The 19,206-nt window shown below is 39.4% G+C and overlaps 1 protein-coding gene across 3 annotated transcripts in view; it reads right to left on the minus strand.

Moving 5' to 3' along the window:
- DMD (dystrophin) overlaps positions 1–19,206 on the minus strand; it is a 1,498,644-nt gene that overhangs the window by 533,666 nt on the left and 945,772 nt on the right. The gene's annotated exons all lie outside the window — the stretch shown is intronic.

Genomic DNA, 19,206 nt, shown 5'->3' on the forward strand with positions numbered 1-19,206 from the left:
GAGGGGGTTGGGAAACCTGGCTAATGCACTGAGGGGTTTTGACTTCCTCACAGCATCTGGAAGATCTGATTTGGTAAGTAAGGTGTTGATTTCTTGCACCTTTTAAGTCATAGGCCAGTGCAGCATAGGGTAGTTGTCAGTGGGCCAGCTCCTGGGGTAAATCTGAACATGGGATTCTGGCAAATATTGGTATTACTGGCACATGAGAGGTCTCTTAGATCTAAATCAGATCAAAGGGCCCCTCATTCCTTCACACAAAGGGAAGGTGATGGGGGGAATCTCAACAGCTGGAGGGATCCCATGGTAACTTCGGGAAGTAAAACAGAGGGCACCTGATCCCCCCTTTTGTGGTTATGGTGTAAAGCCATGTCCTCCCACAATGGACGGACTATTTATTTTGCCTGGCACAGCTTGGGATACTGTCACCCATTGTACACTTAGGCCTTGTCAACACAGACAATTAGTTTGTGGTAAGCTGAAGTGCGCATCTACCCTACACTAGCCCACTGCAGATTAACTATTCATGTGGACCCTGCTGACACAATTTAACAATTTGTTAATGTGCTTTGATTTAGTCCCATTTCAATGATGACTAGGTCGAAGTGCATTAACTAACTGTTAGAGAATGTCAGCAAGGTCCACTTGAGCAGTTAGTCCATGGCAGGCTAATGCAGTGTAGATTCACACTCCTGCTTTCCGTGAACTAAATCTGCATGTTGACAGACCTTAGTTTAATAGAACTGCATACTGCAACTTAATCCCATCCTCTGTTGGCTATGTTTAGCTAGATCAGTGTGTCTGGGTCAAAGCATCATCAAAACTCCTTTAACTGGTTAAATATACCACGGGGACAGGATATTGTTACCAAATTTCTGGATGCAAATTAACCTTTTTATGGATGTCATATACACTAAAAAAATTAACATTTGTTTCATTCTCCACCAGTACTAAGAAAGGCCAGTGTGGAAGCAATCCTTGATCCAACGCATATTTAATGATGCCCTTGTCACCTGTAATCATATTTAGTGAGAGCAGAATATAACTCACTAATTCAGATGATCTGTCATGAAATTTTGGACAGACATTGACCCACTCATCCAGAGAACTGAAGGCTGCATAAGAATTTGTCCTGTACTTCATTAAATATGTCTGTGGATATGGAAGCTACATTAGACAACCCAGTCACAAAAATGGTCATACACTTCAGAAAATGGTATTTAATTACCCAAGTAGGTAAGTGGGCATGTCATTTCTGTTTCCTACTGTAGGAAAACCAGCACTTAATAAGAGAGAATACATATTTTTCTTTCCTAGATGCGTCCGCTAAGAGGACTTTAAAGAGATACCCATTCTTTTGAAGAAGGTTTGCTTGTTTTCGTTGTTTTTTTAAAAAGACTTTTAGGCTGAAATTTTCAAAGGAGCCTAATGGAGACAGGTATCCAGTTCTCATGGAAATTTCAATAAACACTGCATGGCTAACTCCCTTAGGCCCCATTAAACATTCAATCCAGTCTGTCTTAATATTATACCATTGAACAATTACAGACTGTTTAATAATCTAACACCGTATCTTCATAAATCGGTAAAGCAGTTAGGATTGATACACACACCATACTTGTCACAAACCCATCAAATCAAGGGAATAAAAAGTTAAGCCATCTAACAATACATACCCTGTTGTCTTCCATACAGACTACATCTATACTACACACCACTGGCAGCGGTGTTCAGGGTAGGTGTAGCTACACACTGCAGTGAAAAGCAGGCTACGTCCACAGTGTGATGTGTAGCAACATGCATTGGTGAAAGGCTCTGGCAGGGGGGGAGGGAAACGGTCCCATTGTTGGAGCTTTTCCCCACTTTGCCCCCCCTGCCAAAGTCTTTCCCTGCTGCCAGAGTCTTTCCCTGCAGCAGGAAAAGGCTCCAGCAGCTCTCTGGTAGGGAAAGGCTCCAGAAGTAGGTAGCTGCCAGAACCTTTCCCCTGTGATGGAGAAAGGCTCCGGCAGTGGGGAGGCAGTGGGACACTACACTGCTAAAAACACCAGGGTAAATGGGGGAAGCACTGCTTGGGCATGTGGACAGCCATGTAGGATACATACCCTAAAGGTTCAGTCCTGTCTTTATTCTATTCACCTAGGCAGTGCTTCACCATCTACACTGCTATTTATACCCATGCTAGGAGGTTGTGTAGTGTATCTACTCTACACACCATCATAAGGAATGTGCAGTGTAGATGTACCTAGACAAACTTCTTACTACTACTACAGCAGGGAGCTGCTGGAACCTTTCCCCACTGTCTCTGCCCTACATCACAGACCACATACCGCAATTTTAACTCTGCTCCCCTGAATTCTCCTTTAGCAAACTACCCTTCCTCTCAAAACCACTAATTGCTTTCATATTTATACCTCCCTGGGGAAATTTCCACGACATGCATCCGACGAAGTGGGTATTCACCCTCAAAGGCTTATGCTACAATACGTCTGTTAGTCTATACGGCGTCACAGGACTCTTTGCTGCTTTTACAGATCCAGAATAACATGGCTACCCCTCTGATACTATTCTCTGTGGAATGTTTCAATTCTGTTGAATCAGCATTTTCCAAAGGAAAATTGTTCCACTGAAAAATTTCTGATCAGCTGTATCCAGAACCTCCAAGAGTTGGAGACTATTTAAAGCACAAATATCACAACATAAACAAATGAGAGAATTATCAAAAGATATGTATAGATTATTATAAAGACCCCAGATCTCCTACACCCAGAAAATATGAAATCATAATATTCATTTCAAATAACCATACATTCCTTTCTATTGTCAATAACTAGAGCCAGATCATGAGAGATGCCTAATACCTAGTGCTCCTATTGATGCTCAGGTGCTCAGCACCTTTCAGGATTTGGCCTCTAGAGCCTACCACCTACTGAAGTAGATATCTTTTTCAAATAAAATGGGAGTAAGTATGGTACAACATACTTCAAAGGGCATTTCTGATTATGTTTCTGACAGCTTTTTAAAATGATTTTTATAAGAGCTGACATCAGAGAAGAGCTTAGCATTAATACAGCAGAGTTTGAGATTATTTACACCCTTGTTATAACCAATCATTTAGGGGGAAAAAGAAAAATCTTACAACACATGCATACAAAAATGAAATATAAATTTTAAAGCCCCTCTCACCTACACACACACTGTTCTTTTAGAAGTAATGGATCTGCTCAGTTCATGTATGTTCTCATTCTTGGGGTTTGCCTGGCTTTATTATCTATTTCTCTTTGGGGATTTAGAAATAATCCTGCAACAGAAAACAGATAAGCAGGATCCTTTCTTCTTTTTAAAACAGCCTTAAGCAACATTTCTGTGAGTAGCATATGACTGCAGAAATCAAGTCTCTACTCCACACAACTACAAACAGATGTTACCACAAACATTTGTTCCTTGGGCCAATACAGTATATAAATGCAATATTTGAGATCTCTGAGCCCTAGTGTGAATTTCATGATTAGTAATTGAGCTGCAACAATTGAGAAGTCAAAAAGCAAGAGGAAAAAATTATAGTGTTGGCTGAAGTGACTACATTTCTGGGTATGAAACTCAAATTTGGTTGCATGAAATCTTTTCCAGAAGGGGAAGAGGAGTGAACATTATGGATTCCCACGAGATGCATTAAATTGCTGTTTTGTTTTTTAAAAGTGGATGGATGAGGAAGGAAAATGCATAATGTTAACTGGTTAAGAGTAATGGGAAAGTTCATATCATATGCATCCACAGCAGAATACAGAATGTTTGCTGTGACCTTGCTTATGGTGTTATTGGACATAAGGCTTGAATAGTGCAAAATCACCCATGTTTACTACAAGAAAGGTCATTAGGACTTGACCTTATTCTTGGAGAATGTTGATCACTCTGGCCTGATGCAGCGAAGTACTTAAACACATATTTAACTTGAAGTATTTGAGTAGTCCCTTTGGTTTCAATGGGATTATTCAGAGTCCCTACGTTTCCTGTTAGAGTAACTTTGTTCTCTCTTCAGCACTGGATATCTGGGGATTAGTTTCTACTAATGAATGGTGGGGAATTGGCATCAGCAAATTTTGTGAGCCCCGCGTGGGACTAACATCTTGGGCTGTAGGCCCCGGGGGCAGCGGGGCTCCAGCTGTCAGTGCCTCACAGTGCCTCACACAGTTAAATCTGTGGAAGCGCTCCTGGTGAGGAGCACTGCCGACAGAAGGAGCATAATGTGGATGTGAACTACTGCTTTAATTATGGTGTTAGCTGTATGTCGACTTCACTTAAATTGACTTCATTTTGTAGTGTAGACGTGTCCTTAGATGCAGGGCCTGACCTTATGCCACTTTTATGCCCTCTGATTCTGGGGCCAGCTGGGAGCCAGTAAGAGCAGCCTGAGGATTGTTCTTACTTATGGTATCTGATAATGGCTGGTAAGTGCCCGGCAGGCTATCTAGGAATTGCTGAAAAGCAGCTGTGCACCAGCCACATCCCCAAAACATCCACTATGCTAATGACTTAAAATGGAAGTGGTATAGATCCAGTTATGTCACCACTATGCCATTCATGCCTCATGTAGGGGAAATGCTTAGCTGCTTGGGTAAGCCAGTTTTATGGCCCCTTCGTGCTAACACAGTGGCAGGGGTTAGCACTTGACTAAGTCTTCTTCTACCCATCAATGGAGTCAGCTCTTCAAGTCCTTCTCCATTTCCAATCTATCTTGAAATAGTTCCTCTGCACCTCTGCAGCTAATCAGATCCTTTGGTATAACAGCCATCTAGCTAGTTTTGGGTCTTCCAAACATTCTCTTATCCTCCACTTCTAAGTTTAACACCGTTTCTTATGTATTCTTCCAGTCTTCTTTTCCCATGCCCAAACCATCTAAACCTGTATTCTCTCAGTTGTTCTGTAATTGGTGCCACCTTCACACTTCTCTTAATTCATTCATTCTGAGCGTGGTCCTTACTTGTAACTCTGAGCATCAATCTTAACATTTTTATTTCCACCGTATTCAGGATCTGCTCCTGTCTCTTCCTCAGTGCCCAGCATTTGGAGCCATGCAAAAGTGCACGTCTAATTACCATCTTTTAGGACGGTCTTACTTTTCAAGTTGATCACCATTCTCCTATCGCAGATCACTCCGCTCACTTTTCTGCAATTAATCCATGCCTCTCCTGTTCTGCTTATAAGTGCGTTGTTGAGTTCACCATCATACTGTACTATCAAACTTGTCCCAGTAACTTCATAAATTCATCTAACTTTCACACAGTGTCCTGCCCAGGTCCTTGAATACCTGATATGCAGATTGCTATGCACACACAGAGCATTAGTCATGCATGTCATATTTAAGGTGTGAGTGTAATTTGCCTATGCACCATGAAAAAAAATGTGCTAAGCTATTGTCACTCACATGTAATTTTCAGTTAGACTATGTAAGGAAGTACAGAAATACACAGGCATTTCAAGACAGACAAGTAATGATTAAGTTATTACTTTCTTATTTTAGGGATTAAAAGGTTAATTACCTCCTATGATTCTTGGAAAATGCCGCTGCAGTATTAGAGAGAGAAAAAGGCAGAGAGGAAGATTTAGAACAGCTACCAGAGACACTCCATCCCTCTCCCTGCATTCCCTTCTCAAGATCTAGCAGAGGAATAGATTTTCCTGATTCAACAATTATCTGATCTCTCAGAGGAACTCTTTTGTCAGGTTCTGCACATTTTTAGTTGTTATTGCATAAGTACTCACTTCAGTGGGAAAGGAGCAATATTAATATTTTAGAAGTATAGGACTAGGACTGTATTTACACTTTACATAACGGTCATCTCAAGACTAAAATGACTACTCATCTTATAGATTTATGCACCCTTTCTACCACCCATGTTGGGATGGGAAACATTGGAAACTGGGATGTGAACTATAAAAAATATATTTTCTTTAATTAGAAGCAGCTCTGGGATTTTCATTTATTTATTTTGAAGGAAGGGAAATAGTCTTTTTTTTTTAAAATTATTCATTTATTTTGTAAAGTACCCAGAGCACTGGATATCCCATTTATAAATATAAATACATATTTTGCCTTTGGATTAGAGGCAGGGGAGAGCTAGGTTGTCTAGTAGATAGTACACCCAATACACCTTCCCCGCGGAAAGGCTGTTCAGTTCAGTTCCTCACCCGAGGATGGCTTTAGCTTTACCTTGCATTGAAGTGTCCTTCTCAGAGGAGGTCTGTGATTGGAATGTGACTTATCTTCTCCTTCAGCAGGGGCAGTTGGTAGGAGAGCCCAGGCCCTCCCAGTCCCCTGGGCTCCAACCTAGGGCCTTATCAGAGTCAACAGTGTCCAGCACCCTGGAGTGCCCCCGGAGTTATCCTACCATACCTCTCACCCTCCACAGCTCCACGTCCAAATAAGGTACCAAAAGAAAAAGAAGAGACAACCAAACCTTCAGTCCCAACTGTGTTCAGCGTACAGTCCTATTCCTCACAGGGAGGCTTCTTCTGCAGCCTTGTCCAGGATCCCTCAGGGTAGGTCTGTCTTCCTTGCCAGCCTCCCACTGACTGACCTCAGTTGCTCCTGTGACACTACGCCCCCATATTCTTCATAGAGATACTGTTATAATGATTATGGCATAACTATGATGAATTTTGTACAAGATACGTCATGTGACATATTGAAAAGATTATGATTTACTGAATATGATTATCTTATTTGTATCTCATTTGTAATGCCTGTATCATTTTTGTATCTGAAGTTAGGGATATTGTCTATGCATCTATAACAAATGTGTTTACACCTGGGGAATGTCCACTAGACAGAATACAATCAGTTTAGATTGCCGGATGGGAAGGGCCATTAGGGAAAACAATAGGACTTTGAAGATGCTAATCTCCCACAGGGGGGCCTTCCTGGGAAGCCTTTCTGCGGAGGTTACAAACAGCCTCTGTTTCATGGCTGCTCCTAAGTTACTTTACTTGGTCTTGTAAATTCTGCCCTTAACTTTCAGGCTCAGTTCATCTACAAGTAATAATTAAACATGGGATTTTCAAAAGAACCTAAGGGAGTTAGATGCCCAACTCCTACTAACATTCAGTGGTGCTGGGCACCTAATTCCCTTTGGTTCTTCTGAAAATCCCTAGTGAATTTATACTTCTTTACATCACAAGGGTGCTGTGAAACAATACAGTAGCAAGAAATGTTATTGTTATGGCCTGGTTCACTCCATTGGCAAAAGAGAAAAGTCCTTCTGGAGTTTAGGCAGTAGAAGCCATCTCAACCCTCTCAGCCAGGAGACTAAGAACTAACTACTTCGCACAGTCCAGAAAGAGAGATTTTAAAGCAGGCCTCCCCTGAGAAAAGGTGGCAATGGTATTGCTGGCTGCTTTTATCCTAGAGGAGATATATTCCACAGGCATATGCCCTGTGCCTATATTATTATCTTTATTACAGAACTGTGTTTATATAAGATATCAGATGGATTCACTTCAAGGGGTTGCTAGTGTGGATTTACAGTGAGTGACTACTTTAATTTATACTTTCAGGATAATTTTCATCTCTCACATAAAAGAATTGTGTGTTTCAAGCTCAGCTTCATTAGGAAGCTCTGCTGGTACCCCATGTTTATATTTAGAACATTTTGTTCCCTCCCATGAAAACAGCATATTTTTCAGTCAGCCCCTGTAGTTTTGATTTGCATTCTATGATTACAACTGCATTAGAGTTTTCTACATTGCATTATTACTTGGAAAAGAAGCTATTGTTATACCTTTCACAATTTCTGAATAAAAAGTGAACCACCCCTAATTTTGCCCCCTTCTCTCTCTCCTGTGCACATGTGTGGATGGACACACACACAAAAATGTGGTCAGTTCAGATTTGCACAGCAGCCTGCAGGTCTCATATGTCCTCCAAGTTCCACGAGGTCTTTATACCAGGGACTTCTATGGTCCCTGCAACAGTTCAGAATTGGGAGGGCACAAAGTTGGCTTAAAGCCATTTTAGTGCTCCCCCTCCCTTTGGGCTGTGAGTTCCATGCTGTGCCAATTAAAGATGCAGCATCGGATTTCACTTTATGTATACAGAATGGTAATTGGCTCTTGCAGACTGACTGCTGGTATATAACATAATATATCAACTGTCTATTATGCATGTTAGTGTAATTCAGTATCATGGGACTCCTTGTCCTTTTTGGTTATTAGGCTGTCTCACAATTCACACTAAAATGGGGGCGTATGAAATCTTTGCACCAGTTGTAGCAAAGGACATCATTGAGTTGACTTTCAATTCAATCTCTAGAAAGGCAGGAAAGAAACCACCCATAGTTACAATCAATCATTTCACAAACAAAAAGGCCCATCAGTGTTTTTTGTTATTGTTGTTTCAGAATCACGGTATTAATTGAAAGCTTCTTACTCAAAATATGAACAGCAAATTTGATTTTAAGTGATTTTAATACAACATTCTTTGTACTTTACCAATTCAGAAAACAATGTTTTTTTACGTTTTTCTTTTGGCATGAAAACAAACTGTATAACTTATTCCTCAAAACTCGTATTCACACACATACCATGCACTCATGCCCCAAGCCCACACACACAGAGTAACACATGTATTTGCTCCACCACTAGAAAAACATTATCAAAAGATCAGCAGTATTAAAATGATTAATAGTGACTATTCAGATAAGTTCTCTCCCCACCAGTGAATTTTGGCCCCAGTCCAGCAAAGCATTTAAGCACATTCTGAATGCTTAAGCCTGGTCTACTCATGAAATTTAGGTTGGTATAACTTTGTCTGTTGGGGTGTAAAAAATCTACACCCCTGAGTGAAGTTGTTAAACAGAACTAAATCCTTGTGTAGGTTGATGGAAGAATTCTTCTGCTGACCAAGCTACAGCCTCTCGGGGAGGTGGATTAACTATACTGACAGTACAACCCCTCCCTCAAGGAGATTTTGATGAACCAGTAAAAGGCCAGGGACCACTACCAATAGTATACTATTGATTATCATACTTGTTGCTAACAGCAAGCCAAAACAAATAGGTCTTTTTGCAAGCCTGTGCAGCCTTAGCATGACTAAGCCAGGAGGACTAAACCTTTTGCTCAGCCTTTGCCTGATCCTGCACCCATCCCCGATGAAATCTCTGCTGGAAGTGCTGGGATCTGTGTTTAAGGCGGAAAGGAAAAAGCTTATCTATATTTGCATTCTGGGATGTGTCTGTCAGGGCCTCAAGGCATGCAGACCCTGCAGGAACACATCTTGCTAATTATTTGAGCATAACTTTTTGTGAGCTACAGGTAGCTCACGAAAGCTTATGCTCAAATAAATTTGTTAGTCTCTAAGGTGCCACAAGTACTCCTCTTCTTTTTGTGAATACAGACTAACACGGCTGCTACTCTGAAATCTTGCTAATTAGTAATCTGAGGAAACCTCTTGCTTAGCTTTTGAAGCTGCTTGCCTAACAAGTTTTTTGATTGACATGTCATTGTCTACTAACAAGGATAAATAAGGCGGGAGAGGTTTGGAGTTGTCGGGATCAGTTCATGGACTCAGTTTAGGGCCCCCAATGGAAGCTGAAAGATGGGCTAATTGGACAGCTGTTGCTGTACCACATGAGAGCCACACCAAATTTTGGTAATTACTGAGGGTTGGGGGAGTTTTACTAACCTGTTGAGGACGTTGTATTGTACTGTTTGTGCCAGCCATCTATCAGTCAGATGGCTATGTCTCCATTGATTTATTTGCTGACACTACCTCGCACAGAGTAAATTTACCAAGAGCTTTGGGTTGGAAGAACCCCGGATAACATCATTAGTGCAGGTACTGTCTACACCATGGATCGGCAACGTTTGGCATACGGCTTGCCAGGGTAAGCCCCCTGGTGGGCCCGGGCCAGTTTGTTTACCTGCTGTGTCTGCAGGTTCGGCCGATCGTGGCTCCCACTGGCCGCGGTTCGCCACTGCAGGCCATTGGGGGCTGTGGGAAGCTGCAGCCACCACATCCCTCATCCTGCACCACTTCCCGCAGCCCCCATTGGCCTGCAGCGGCTAACCGCAGCCAGTGGGAGCCGCGATCGGCAGAACCTACAGACGCGGCAGGTAAACAAACCAGCCCCTTGGTGAGCCGTGTGCCAAACACTGCCGATCCCTTGTCTACACTGAAATGCTACAGCTGCTCAGCTGTGCCGCTATAGCATTTAAAGTCTAAAGAAGCCCTCAGAGCACTTTTAGGGCAGCTTCATTGCCTACCCCCCACTCCATTGATCATCTCTTGTACAGTATCAAGACACTGACTCCTACCTTTTTTCCACAAATGTAGCCAGTCTTGACAGCCAAATTTTAAAACTTTCCAAGAAGCACCATCACACATTCTCTCCTTGCTCCCGTTATGCATGGGAGGAGCTCCCCTTAAATATCCACAAAGCCATTTCACTGTCCTGATTCATATACTCTCTTCTCTGCTGTGATGGATGCCTATAAAAAAATCTGAACAATGGTAAGGCACCTGCTTTGCTGTGAACACTGTTTCTTGTGCTGACTAGTATAGCTTTATGGTTTCTTTGTGCTTTACCCCATCACTTTGTTTTAGCCACTAGCTGTCTTACACTTAGATTGTAATCTCTTCAGGTCAGGGGCCATTTGTTATATATTTGTACAGTGCCTAGAACAGTGGGGCTGTGGCCTCTAGGCACTAATGTAACATAAATACATAAATGAATAATAATAATGCCAACAGCAACTTTAGACAAGTGAGCAGTCCTAATGAAGTGGTGAATTGAACTGAAACTTTTATACTCATGTAATAGGTCACACGAGAAACTACGGGGAAAAAAATCTATTACCCACAGAATAGATACAGCATTGACAGTGGTGGTGCAAGTTTCTAATCACTGACATGCAAATGTGCCTCAGTGCTGACTTCGAGAAATCAGCGAAAATTCATTCTCAATGTCCTTTCTGCTGAGGCTAACAGCATTGCCAATTTGTGACAAACATGATGGCTTCCTTTTGAACAGAAACGTATGGATCGGAAATGTCGGAAATGGACTGAGATCATACATTCACTTAACAACAGACCTAAAACCAATAATTGGAGGGAAGTGACCTTCAGCCATTATTAACCTATTTTTGTTTCAAATTGATGCTTTAGGGCCTCATCCAAAACCAACTGAAATCAGTGGAAAGTCTCCAATTCACTTCAATGACTTTTGGATCAGGTCCTTGGAGATAAAAAGATATTGCATGGACCAATATTTGAACACCTCAGAGAAATAAGGAAGTGGCTGCTAAACACTTTTCCGGAGAAATTTGTTTGAGTGACTTTTTTATTATTGCAAAACCCACATCTATTCTCTGTCATGTCATAATGAGATGGCCAAACTATTTTAAAATATTGGCTTTCTTTATGGCTATAGAGTAATAAAAAGGAATCTTCTGGCATATATTCTATATCCCAGGAGGTCCAATTTTCAGATTCATGGCAGTTTTCCTTTTTAAGACTCAGCTTTCTTTTGGATACAAGTCCCTCTAGCATATCATGCTGCATTTTCTACCCTTTAATGGTAAGCTTTAAGGGCTGGTAGAAATTCTTTCATTCTGCTGTGTTTTATAAAAATGCTAAAATGTTTGAAAAAGAAATCTTGTAATTCTAATTCTTTTTTAAGGGTATTTAAAATGCCACTTGGTTATTAGTATATTATTCGCTTCAAACACACAAACCAGCTTTCCAGTATTTATGCTAAATTAGAATAACTTTTTAATTTAAGAAGTCTAACAGCATGACCTAGTCTAAAAGTAGTTCTGCTAGATATTTCATGTCAAACAGAATAACAGTAATGCTTTGAACTAAGCATCAATGATAGCTCTAATCCCCCAGGTGAAAGGACCTAAGGCGAAATTTGCCCTGCTGAAGAGGATTGGCTCAAGGTTCTCCACACCCCTTATACTCTGCATAGGGGCTGCAGTGAGGCTCAGCTAGCAGAGCAGCTGCAGAGAAATGCCTATGCATCCACTGCACGCTGCAGAACTGATTTCAGTTCCACCTCTACTTTGGAGACAGGATATGCGTGGCCAATGATGGGTCCAGAGGGTGTCTGCAGATCGGCGTTTATGCAGATCCAGAGGCCACAGTGCACCCTGCAACCGGCACAGAAGAGGTTGAGACTCCTAATAGAACCTATAGCAGTGGTGGGCAACCTGCATCCCGTCAGGGTAATGCACTGGCGGGCCACCAGACCATTTGTTTACATTGCACTGACCTATAGACTGGAGCAACATCACCTTGGGAGTTATGGTACAGTCTTTCTCCCTAAAGCAGGATTAGAAAGGGTGAGTTTTCACTCCCAAACTGCCTGCACTCCACCTGAATTCAGTCTGGTTCAGGGAAGGTTCCTCCCTTAGTGTGTATTAATGGACGATTTAATACCACATGCATACATGGGCCACACCTTTTCCTGTTGAGCCTTTCGGTACCATGCAAAACACGTGAGGAGGTGCTGAACTGTCCATGAGAGTCACACAGATATGTCACTATTCTGAATGTGCTCCATAGATCTCTAGGAAACAAAGGACTGCATTTTCAAAAGGGCTGAGGCCTTGCCTCCCTTTTTATAGCTGGCATTTATACTAATAAAATTACATGCAATATGAATTACCGGGGCAAACCTGAGTGTCTATGCCTCTGCCTCTAACTACATGATTTGACCCACAATTAGATAGTTAAGTGCGTGCAAGTACCTAGATTCATACCCTGCAAATCAACTGTAGATACAAAACTGAGTTTAAACTTAGGAAGCATAACTGGCTCCTGCAAAAAGTGATCGTGATTTTGAAAAATTGGCCATTAAATGTACCTTACAAATACATATTATACAGAGCTGGCTGGAGAGGGTGGGAGTTTTTTGCTGAAATTTTTAAAGAAAATGAAAACTATTTCATTTTAGTCTAAATTTCCACAGAACATTTCAATTTTTTAGGAGAAATTTGAACATAAAAAAATTGCAGACAAAACATAAACATTTCCATTTTGAAATGCTGCTGCATTACCTCACAGCATGGGTATTGTAGTTCCATTGCCTCAAGCTCCCATTCTCCTCTATGCTTTGGGCTGCCTGGTCAGCCTGTATGTCTGATAATGCAATAAGGTCTCTTCTCTCAGAGAGGAGAATCAGTGCATCATAGCAATCCCTGGCTATTGTGCATCATGGGAAATGTATTCCAGCCATGGAGCCTGGCCCATACAGAAGATGGGGACATGAGACTACCAAACTCTCATGAGGCACCAGGTCAGCATTTCCAAAACAAAATATTTTGTTTTTTCAATAAAAACAAAATTAAGTTTTCTGACGAAAGCAGATACTTTTCATGATATTTTGTTTTGTTAAAAAAATTCAGTTCAAAACAGTTTAGACAGAAAACTTCTGAGCAAAGGTAACAATGTATTCCACGGAACTGTGATGATGCCACTTGTTCAGGTGTATACACAGTACTTAGTAAACACTACTCGTAATAAAATATATATCACAGAACTATGCCCAAAGCCAGGGGTGGAAAATTAACTACTGAAATGCTAATTTTGTCTCTTTTTTAGGTAATGTCTGTAAACAAGGTACGTAATAAACCATTAACTTTCCCTACTTTTTTAATTACCACTCTCAACTCCACTTTCCTCCCCATCTCTCATAATCAGAAACTTGGTGCTATGCTCCTCTCTATTTTTCTCAGATGACATCCAACTTCTTCACAGATCATGGTACTCCCTCCATCTGTAAATTCAAACCAATCAACAGAAAAGGACGGGCATCTTTAACCCTAATTTTTCCATTGCCTAAGTACAGAGGTTTCAAACAATCTGAGGAGCACCGTAGTCTAGCAATGAAAACATGGCTCTCCTACCTCAAAGACCAGTTCCATAAACTTCCTCCCTAATCTAGAGGTCTTAAAATCTGTGATCCTCATTTAGCACATCTTCAAAAGAGTTTGGCACACATTCCCCTTAAATAAAGTGAAAAGAACAGGAGGATTTGTGGCACCTTAGAGACTAACAAATTTATTTGAGCATAAGCTTTCGTGAGCTACAGCTCACTTCATTGGATGCATTCAGTGAAGTGAGCTGTAGCTCACGAAAGCTCATGCTCAAATAAATTGGTTAGTCTCTACGGTGCCACAAGTCCTCCTTTTCTTTTTGCGAATACAGACTAACATGGCTGCTAGTCTGAAACCTTAAATAAAGTGGTTATTTGTTGTAGAATACATGTATAATTGTATCAGATCCTGGATTTTTTTCTTTCCTCCCCCGCCACCCCCCACTTTCTGAAAACTAGGCTGGCCAGATGAAGGGTCAGTGGTGAAAACAATCACCTTAGCCCTGAATTTTTGTTTGTTATTTTTATTTTTTCTCCATCTCCTTCACTGACTGAAAATTGTGTCTAGTTTTCAAATATTCAAATTCTTAAATATTTTACTATTCTTGCCCTTGGAAACTGCCTCTTTTATAAGACAATATCAAAATCTACCTGTATTTCCAATTTTGTGATGTAATGTAATTTCATTGGGTAAAAAGAAGAAACATCAGACTATTTGAAAAAAATTCAAAAAGGAGCCACATCAAGTCTTTTAATTTCAGAAAGTACACACACAGTTTAATTAAGATTTCAGACACATTCTAGTTGTCAATAATACTTAACTCTAAACATTTGAAAACATGAGGATTTTGCTTTGTTTTCTCTTTGTTTTTTTCCCCCCCGAGTTAAAAGGGGGAGCAAAATTAGCTATTTAATGGGACCAAAATTAATCATATAATGCCACTGTGGTTCCAGCTTTAATTATGGAGATACCAGCAGCTCTCCATAATAACGTTGGCTCTGCAGTTCCAAAGCATACAGACTAATGGAACATTTCTATTAGCTATAGAAGGGCCTTGACTTCGTTTCAAAGCTGCAGCTGCTAAATAGAAGGCAGCATGTTCACACACATATTGCGCCTGATTGATCCTGCTGCCTCACAAGCCTATAGCAAAAGTCTACTGTTGAAAACAGTGGGTGCAAGATTAGACCCAAAACAACCCACAATGAAACTCACTAATAACTTTGCTAAATTAAAAGCTCTTTTCTTCAAATGCAGCTGGCACATGTGTTTTCAAGGAGATTTAATTATGTGAAAAGTCTAAAGTTGTTTTGGAAGTAGGGGAACACAAAGAAACATTAGACAAAAGTCAAAATCTCAAGTGAGCCTTACATTTTAATTACCTATAACTCAAAAATAGTGTGATTTATTGTCTTCAAACTTTGCACATTCTCCTCTGTTTTCAGGGGAAATATGACAAATTATAGGGCAAACATTTTCCAAGTTATATTTATGATGATGACAAACAGGGCTTTATAAGAAAGCTTGTTGACACCTTAACTCTGGAGAAGTTACTACCTTTCCATAATAAAGCAGAGGGAAAAAAAGTTTATGTCTGTGTCCACTCATTCCTCTTTCCCAAAGAAAATAAACTGTTCCTTGAGTCCAGATCTTTCTGACTGCTCTGAAGTCTTGAGAATAAAATGAAGCATCATTTGAAACCAATTGAATTGAACTTTATTATGTTGATTCTCTCAGCAGTCTACATCTTAGTATGTTATTTATTTTCATCATTTTCCTCAACTTTAGCCATAGAGCCAGGTTAGGGAAGACAAATTCCATATAATTCTGTTTTGTCAGTCAGTTTTCAGACAATATGCTGCTCGTATCACAGCTTCGAACTCCCAACTGTTGCAAAAGATTAATCCTTTGTGTCAGAGTGTACAGTATTTTTCCCTTGATGAATACATGGCAAAGTAATAAAAACTATTATACCAATATTAATTATTTTCTGTGGGTTTTAAAGTGTCTGTTTCTTAAACTATACAGAAGAGGACTATGTATTTATGTACTTCTAAAAACACTTTAGTAGACTTGCATTAAAGAAAGATATATTATTACAGCAAAAAATCTGGTCCCACTCATATTTTTGAAATAAATATGGGAAACAGTAATTACAAATAGGATGAAATTATTAGACATTATAATACCTTTGTGCTATGCTGCAAACTTCCTTTCTCTACACGACGTATGCATTGCTTACTATATTTTAAAGTCATACTGCTTCCTGTAACACTAAGGCCAGATCACATTTTTGTTGTTATACACACACACACAAGCACGCAAGCTCTGTACTTGATACTTTATTACTGTAACCATTCACAGTTCCAATTCATTGGGACCACTTTCAAGCAAAGTTCACTTGAGGGCTAATGGTGTCTTAAATGTTTTTCCTTCATAAATGTGGCAGCGTTAGTGTCTATGATCTTGTGACACAAAGAGAGTGAAATGAACCTGAGCAAAATGCCCCTAGAGATTTAGTCTCAATAACATTATGTGCTGTTGTGGAGGAAAGGACAGCTTAAGATCACTTGTTTTTACTTGGACAATTTGGAAACTACCCTATTACATGTACTGCCAGATTTATGGAGGATTTTCTTTTTGGTTCTTTAAAATATTATTTAACTTTTATATTTATTAAAGAAAATTTCTTCTTTCTTTTAAAAGGAAAGATGCAGAAATAAAACAGACTTGTTTCATCTTTCCAGAGCAAGGTATGAAAAAGGCCAACATTTTCAAAAGTTTTGTGTGTGTCTATTTTTGGATGCCTAATTTGAGACACCTTTATGAGACCCAATTTTTACAGGGTGATACTCAGCACTTAAGACATCTTGGGTTGGATCCCCAAAAATTGCAGCACCATAAATCAGTTCACCCACACAGAGCCGGATTTTGAGGTTTATAGGCTTTGAGTTGGCACAACAATCCATGCTCACAGATCACAATGTGCTTCACCCCCTGTGAGGTTAGTACTCTCATCCCTGTTTTATAGGTAAAGAAACTGAGGCATACAGAAATTAAGTGGACAACATGTTCAGTAGTGGATACTAATTTTGGGTGTTCAATTTGAATCACCTTTGACCTGATTTTCAGTGTAGCGGAGCATCCACAGCTCATATTTACTTCAACTGGTGTTGTGGGTGCACAGCACCTCCTGAAGCAGGGGCCTTATTCGTATCAACTTGGGAACCACAAAATTGGGACATCTAAAATTAGTTGTCAGTCCTGAAACTATTAGGCTAAATTACATGGCTAAATTCACATAACAATTCAGTGATACAGTCAGGAACAGAATCAGGTTTGATGACTTTCTGTCCCAGGCTGAAGGACAATATATCTGCTCTCATGGTCATCACAGGACTGAGAGTCAGGAGACATGGATTCTCAGGTGGAATTTACAGTACCGCAACCTTGGGCAATTACTAATGAAAAATAGGCTGTGTAGTTTGGTTGACAGATAGATAGATACAACTGCATTATACTGGATAAATAGACGTTTAGGTAGGCTCAATCAATCAGAGATATAGACTGGCTAATTTTAAAACATGTAGATGTAGAATTTTGTTCAAAATTATGGTGCCCTAGAGAAATGGTGGATATCATTAGATGTCATTTTTGTTAGTAAAGGAGATCACTATGAGTGAAGATTTCAGACTCCTAGAGAAGTCTAGAGTAGATGAAGGAGTAGATAAGGAAAGACAGAAGCGTACAATGTAGGCAAAATGAGCATGTTCTTTGGAAGACTTAAGTCCACATGAAGATACTCTCTAAGAAATAAGAAAAGCTATTGTTTAACTACACTTTACGATGCTAAAATCTGGTAGATTAACACAGAGCAAGGAAAAGTATTATGGCTCTTGACCATTTATGTTTCAAAATTCTTCTGGAGTTTAGCTGGAGAAATAATTATATATCTATGAAATTAGAAGCCAGACAGTTTATGCTGGTTAAAAGAATAGAAAGAATCTCAACTGCCAGCCAAAACAGTCCTGCCCTGTAAATTTTTCAACAAAAGGGAAAAAAGTGCGGTACCGTGCAGATCATAAAGAATAATGGAGCTAAAATGAAAGAAATAGGCAATGTTCTCTGGAAGCCCTAGACTGCCAAATATAAAGTAATACCAGGATGTATTTTTGATATTTTCATCTACTGATCTATATTTTAGTGTACATAGAAAAAAGTGGCAACTTTCATTTTTTATGGGCTAATAGCAGGCTAATTCTGAAAATGCGATTTATGAAACTTAATAAATTTTGAAGGTTTCACAAGAGATCATTGTTGTAAAGGTATATATTTGACCTGATAAATTATAGACTGTATTGTAAAAATTCAACTTTATTTGTAGACTATTATTAACCTGACAGATTATAACAGCTCCTTAGGATCTATTTTAGATTATTATACCAATCTGCTAATAGTATATAGGGACAATATGCATACTTAGCTGGGTTTTCCCTCTCAAATTACAGGTATGTAAATTTAAGGATTTATTATTTTGGCTATTACTATTTAAAAATATCAAAATGATCAGATCATTTTAAATGAAGTATTTGACAACATGTACCTTTTCGATCTAAGGTTTTAAAAAAGTACAAAAATCTTAATCATCTAACATGTCTGTTGTTTGGGCTTCATGTCACTTAGAAATGACCAAAATAATATGTTTTGAAACTGTTTAAAATTATTTTTATCTAGTTTCCGTAGTATACTATGTTAAACCTAATACAATTATGACATTCTTAAGAGATGGTACAGATTTACTCTGAAAATATTGACCGGCCCTATAATCACTGGTAGAGATGAATACCAAAACCTTTTGCTACTTCAGGAAGGAAATACAAAATAAAAGTATCTGGGGCGAAAACAACCTATGTCAAATAATCACAAGTTGTGAAAAGTGAAATACACAAAAAAGAAACAGGAAAGGACATAGCTGGTTATGTATTTAAATAAATCCTTCTCTTGTTGAATTGTTTAAGAGAAAGATCATACAAAATTTCTCCATTCTATCTATTTTCTTTTTTTCTTTAAATAAGAAAAAACAATTTAACTTGTCTCCTCTGCGATAATCAGGCTTCATTTTTGGAGAATGAAGCAGAGGAATATTTTATCATACAAAGCCATAAATTCAGTTTACAGGAGCTCAAATGAATGGAAGTTTAGCACTTAAAGTTTTGCACAGGCAAGCTGAATCTTTTATATTGAACACTGTTAAATCTGGAAGGCAGGTAATTACTTTCAGGCTATATAATAACAAATTACTTTTATTGCCACAGAGTTGCTGAAGTTTTGCTTTTT

This window comes from Eretmochelys imbricata, chromosome 1, assembly GCF_965152235.1.
Source record: "Eretmochelys imbricata isolate rEreImb1 chromosome 1, rEreImb1.hap1, whole genome shotgun sequence".
NCBI classification, from domain to species: domain Eukaryota; kingdom Metazoa; phylum Chordata; order Testudines; family Cheloniidae; genus Eretmochelys; species Eretmochelys imbricata.